This window comes from Myotis myotis, unplaced genomic scaffold (assembly GCF_014108235.1).
Source record: "Myotis myotis isolate mMyoMyo1 unplaced genomic scaffold, mMyoMyo1.p scaffold_m19_p_6, whole genome shotgun sequence".
NCBI lineage: Eukaryota > Metazoa > Chordata > Mammalia > Chiroptera > Vespertilionidae > Myotis > Myotis myotis.
The window spans coordinates 41492842-41499436 of record NW_023416368.1 but is presented as its reverse complement, the minus strand read 5'-3'; positions in this window follow the sequence as shown (position 1 = coordinate 41499436).

Below are 6595 nucleotides of genomic sequence, written 5' to 3'. Positions count from 1 at the left end.
TCTTTATATATAAAAGCCTAATGTGCAAATTGTCCCCTCGGGAGTTCAACTGGGAGACCAGGAGCTCGATCGCTCGCTATGACGATAACCAGGGGGCAGCGCAGAACGAAGGAAGGCCCTAGCTAGCAGCCTGAAGGCCCTGATCGGCCCTGATCACTGGCCAGGCCTAAGGGCCCTACCCATGCATGAATTTCATGCACCAGGCCTCTAGTTTATATATAAAACTATAGTGCCATTCTTTTTTTTTTTTTCCTGGTTGGAAAAGTGTTTATTTTATTTTTAATTTATTTTTAATTTAAATTCTTTGCTATTTAAAGTATTACATATGTCTCCTTTTTCCCCCATTGGCCTTTCCCCAGCCACTCCCACCCCTTAGCACATGCCCTAACCCCCCTACTGTCTGTGTCCATTGGTTATGCTTATATGCATGCATCCAAGTCCTTTGGTTGATCTCTTATCCTTCTACCCACCTTCCCCTGCCTTCCCTCTGTGGTTTAACAGACAGTCTGTCCGATGCTTCAGTGTCTCTGGATCTATTTTAGGTCATCAGTTTATGTTATTCATTATATTCCACAACTGAGTGAGATCATGTGATATTTATCTTTCTCCAACTGGCTTATTTCGCTTAGCATAATACTCTCCAGATCCATCCATGCTGTTGCAAATGGTTAAGAATTCCTTCTTTTTTACAGCAGCTTAGTATTCCATTGTGTAGATGTACCACAGTTTTCTAATCCACTCATCTGCTGATGGGTGTTTAGGCTGTTTCCAAATCTTAGCTATTGTAAATTGTGCTGCTATGAACATAGGGGTGAATATATCCTTTCTGATTAGTGTTTCTGATTTCTTGGGATATATTTCTAGAAGTGGGATTACTGGTCAAATGTGAGTTCCATTTTTATTTTTTTAAAAATATATTTTATTGATTTTTTACAGAGAGGAAGGGAGAGGGATAGAGAGTTAGAAACATCGATGAAAGAGAAACATCGATCAGCTGCCTCCTGCACACCCCCTACTAGGGATGTGCCCGCAACCAAGGTATATGCCCTTGACCAGAATCGAACTTAGGACCCTTCAGTCAATAGGCTGATGCTCTATCCACTGAGCCAAACTGGTTAGGGCCATTTTTAATGTTTTGAGGAAACTCCATACTGTTTTCCACAGTGGCTGCACCAATCTGCATTCCCACCAGCAGTGCACCAAGGTCCCTTTTTCTCCGCATCCTCGCCAGCACTTGTCATTTATTGATTTGTTGATGATAGCCATTCTGACAGGTGTGAGATGATACCTCATTGTTGTTTTGATTTGCATCTCTTGAATGATTAGTGACTTTGAGCATGTTTTCATGTCTCTTGGCCTTCAGGATGTCCACTTTCGAAAGTGTCTAGGTGTTTTACCCACTTTCTGATTGGATTGTTTATCTTCCTTTTGTTAATTTGTATGAGTTCCTTATAAATTTTGAAGATTAAAACCTTATTGGATATAACATTGGCAAATATGTTCTCCCATATAGTGGGCTTTCTTGTTGTTTTGTTAATGGTTTCTTTAGCTGTGCAGAAGCTTTTTATTTTGTTGAAGTCCCATTTGTTTATTTTCTCCTTAGTTTCCATTGTCCTAGGAGCTGTATTGGTAAAGATATTGCTACAACATATGTCTGATACTTTGTTGCCTATGGATTCTTTAAGAATTGTATGGTTCCACATCTTACATTTAAGTCATTTATCCATTTTGAGTTTATTTTTGTGTACAGTGTAAATTGGTGGTCTAGTTGCATTTTTTTGCATGTATCTGTCTAATTTTCCCAACAACATTTATTAAAGAGACTGTCTTGACTCCATTGTATGCTCTTGCCTCCTTTGTCAAATATTAATTGAGCATAATGGGTTGGATCAATTTCTGGGTACTCTGTTCTGTTCCATTGGTCTATAGATCTGTTCTTGTGCCAATACCAGGAAGTTTTGAGGACAGTGAATTTGTAATATAGTTTGATATCTGGTATTGAGATCCCTCCAACTTTGTTCTTCTTTCTCAAGATTGCTGCAGCTATCCAGAGATTTTTTTATTCCATATGAATTTTTAGAGAGTTTGTGCCAGGTCTATGAAATATGCCATTGGTTTTTTAATGGGGATTGCATTGCATCTATAGATTGCTTTGGGTAATATGGACATTTTAATGATGTTGATTCTACCTACCCATATAAATGGTATATTCTTCCATTCTTTCCTTAAATAGCTGAATTATGGAAGTAGTCTTGTTATACAACAAAGACATGACTCAAATATTGAGTTTTTCTACTATGGTCAGTAGGAATTATAGACTAGAGACAGATTATTTATATACTAAGTGGCAGTTCCATGATGTATGAGAAACCTTTTAAATTTTTGTGGTTGTGAGTACTAACATTTTTTTCAATTAAATCGATATGAATGTTTTTCCTAAGTATGTATACATATTAATGAACATTTTTCATATGGATGTCGCATTAGTAACATTTTCTATAATTATTACTATAAAGATTTCTTAATATTTCTCAGTGTATGCACAGTACTAAATTGGATTACGACTGTATGAAAAATTATATCAACTATTTACTTTTTTAAAATATATTTTTATTGATTTCAGAGAGGAAGGGAGAGGAAAAGAGAGATAGAAACATCAATGATGAGAGAGAATTAGTGACCAGCTGCCTCCTGTATGCTCCACACTAGGGATCAAACCTACAACCTGGGCATGTGCCCTGACTCAGAATCAAACTGTGGACCTCCTGGTTCATAGGTCAACACTCAACCACTAAACCATGCTGGCTGGGCTCAAATATTTACTTTTTAAACAAAATAAAAGAGTTTGTTTATTCTTTTTACCCCAACTGAAATGCTGAAATTATTCACCAAATAGGTAGGCAATTTTACATTAAGTAATCCAAATGTTTTTATCAAAAATGTATAAATAATTTGTGGGTAAACTTGATTTTTAAATAGAAAATATGAGAATAAACATAACTATATGGTTAAGCTCTTCACAGCATATTGGATCTAGAAAAGAACAACAGGCCTGCCAGCTGCAATAAGAGGTGTGGAATCAAAGGCTCAGTCTGCTTCCTAATCCTGCTGTTTGACTCTTGAGTGCCGTTGGTCACATTAATTGACCTCCTGGTAATATCTTTAAAATGAGAATAATAATGGAATTATTCTATTCTATTCTATTCTATTCTATTCTATTCTATTCTATTCTATTCTTAGAATTACTCTGTTCTATTCATGGAATTGTATTGAAAATTCAAAGATAAATTGGATAAAAAAGAAAACGTAAATATTATGCAGCATAAAATAATTATTACACAAATAAAACCTAATCAAATAGAATAAATATCTCTAAAACCATATATTTATATAAGTACAGTTAACAATCATCATAAATCTTTAACCAATTCATGAATTTCAATTTATATTAATGTATTCTAGTCATTTTTATTTCATTTCACCTGCACATACCCATGTGTAAGAAACATTCAGATTGATCTAAAGAACTATGAATGTTTTGTTTTTAATCACTTTTAAGACTTATTCTTCAAATAGAAGGTAATAGGTGGACTCTATGAAGAAGATATTTATTAATTATTAATTCTCTTCAGTGAAAATTAGTATTCTCAAGACATTTTCTTTAAGGGTTACTTTTTAAGAGTTCCAGATATGGATTGAGGATTGTTCAACAGCAGAAGATTTAAAGCCAGAGAGACCTGAGTTTGTAAAGTAACATTTCCCATTTTTTTTTTTTAATTTTGTAAATTAAAACAAGGTTTTTAGTCTTGCTAAGGCTGTTTTTCAAAATGTTGACTTAAATATTAATGTGAAGCAATGATTTTATAGAACAAGTTTCACACCAGACTGACCAGAATGCTTGGATCTTTGTAAATTCTTAGTAAGAGCTGCTTCTACTTTCAGATGAATTAATCTTAAAATATGTGCAATCTAAGTTCAATAAATACTAGTTACCTTATTTATTTATCCATTTTTTAAAAACATATTTTATTGATTTTTCACAAAGAGGAAGGGAGAGGAATAGAGAGTTAGAAACATCAATGAGAGAGAAACATCAATCAGCTGCCTCCTGCACACCCCGTACTGGGGATGTGCCTACAACCAAGGTACATGCCTTCGACTGGAATTGAACCCGGAACCTTCAGTCCGCAGGCCGATGCTCTATCCACTGAGCCAAACCAGTTAGGGCTATTTATCTATTTTTAAATCTAGTGCGGAAACATTGGTTAATATTATATAAGTTTCAGGTATATAATTCTATAATACATCATCTGCATCTTGCATTGTCTTTTAAAAACAAAAAAAAAATACATTTTATAAAGATATAACATTTTAATTTCTTTCTTTCTTTCTAACATTATGATTTTATTTTTTCCAATGTAGTTGCTCTAAGATGTTCTCTGGAAATAAATGAGTAACATCTTTGTTATAAATAAAGTTGTTTTATTATTGGAAAGAATAGCCAAATTGCAACAATTACATTTTCCCATTCTATTTTAATTACATTGATTAAAACGGATTTTAGCTTGTAGTAATAATTTAGTTATTTTCATCAGCTTTCAATTTAAACCATGTCATACTATTAAACATCGGCACATACAATGCTTTTATTTTAAAACATAAAAAATACCAGAAGACTTTTGTTCCTCATAGTTTTGGTTTGTTTGTTTGTGTTTTACTCTTTATTCATATAAAATGTATGTAACTATTTTGGGGGAAAAACACATCAAGAAAATATTTTTTATTTGTTTTAATTTTTAAAATTTTTAAGTACTTTTACTAAATTTTCTTGCGCACAGCAGAATGAATTAATTTGTAAAATGTTAATTTTCAGAAGAAAGACAGATGTCACATTTTTGCCTTGAGCTTAGAAATTGTAATTACCAGATTGAATAATTTGTGTCAAGTATCTTCACCATTTTGTCTGGATATAAAAATATACGAATGAATGAGTAAAGAGATATACCTAAATTATGATTTATTTGATAGTTCTTATTGAAACTCACCCTGCGGAGTTAGCCTGGCATATCTTTTATACCAGGTGATCTTTCTGTCACTTCACAGCCCTTGAGCTGGGTCCGTGCCTGTGGTTGTCATTCTGTGCTCCAGCCATGGTCCAGCCGAGCGTCTCAGGATGTTAGGGGAGGGACAGCATGCTCACACTGGATGGGGGACCTTACCTCTCACCACATGCGCTCAACCATAGGAGCTAGTTTTGTGTTTGCCATGCTTAGTTTTCAAGTAAGAATTTATTTGAAGAAAAGGTTGGGGGCAAAAGATATTGAACTTATTAAATGAAGACTTAAAAAAATAAAAATTCTAAAGTCATTGGAGGCAAGGCCAAGCTTAATTTATCTCCCAGGTGAGAGAAGATTAGCAGGCTATTGTTCTGGAGACTGATACTCAACTATGTGAGCCAGAGTGGTTTGAATTGATGCCATTATTGCAGCCTGTCAAGAATCTTGGAAAAAAATCAACTGTGACTTTGATTTCAGATCAGCAACTCAAGCAATTGCTCATCAGACAGTATATATAATCCAGGCATTTAAATTAATTTTTCAAAGAACCTCAAAAATCACGATTTCTATCTTTCTTTAGTCTGCATTTATCCATTTTATGTATTCAATTTATTAAAATTAACAAGAAGTGCTTTTTTACATATCTGCACATCTAGACCCCACCATTCTGGAATGTCCTCTGGACATCATTAAAACCAGATGTTTTGAAATATCATGCGTATGCTGAAATGATTCTAAAATGAGAATTTTTTTTTCCAGGCTGTTTCTATTCAGACAAGAATGCCAGTTTCCATTAGTTCGAAGGATACTTTTATTTCTAATAGCATGAAGTTTCTTCATGATTCAAAATATAGAGTTTTTTCTGTGTGCCAAGCACAGTACAACATTGCCTTAAAAATGATTTTTTAAAAGGAACAGATTATATTAGAATTTAAATGTTTTATGTACATAATAATATTATTCTGTTGGACTTTCATTTATAAAAATTATAATTTTATTTTGATTTATACATCCATGGATTTAACCAACAAAATGGTGAATTCTAATTATGAGGAATGAAGACTTGTTTTTTTCCCTGTCTGTTATGTTATGGAGATTAATATAGTTTGATGATGGCAATATGGCTAAAAAGAATTTGGTGCAACTAATCTCTAACTGTGTGATCAATTTATCATATTTAATGGAATATTCAGTGCTACTTAAATTTTTATAGCTTTTCACTGTTGGCCAAGCTAGGGAAACAATCACACAGTTTGATTTATTTTCTATTTTCTGTTAGCTAAGGATTGGTTTTCATACATCCCACATGTAACTATGGGCCTTTAAAATAGAATTGTGTATAAAATATGAAAATACAACTTTGTAAAATATTTTGATATAATTAATGGACATAGTTACTAGTCATTCTTTCTGGTAGATGTAATAGTCCAAAAATTAGACTACATTTTTACTCATTTGAGGAAAATATGGAAACATGGGTTTTCCTTCCTAGGGATAAGAATATAAGATCCAAAAAAAGGGAGGACATCTGTAATACT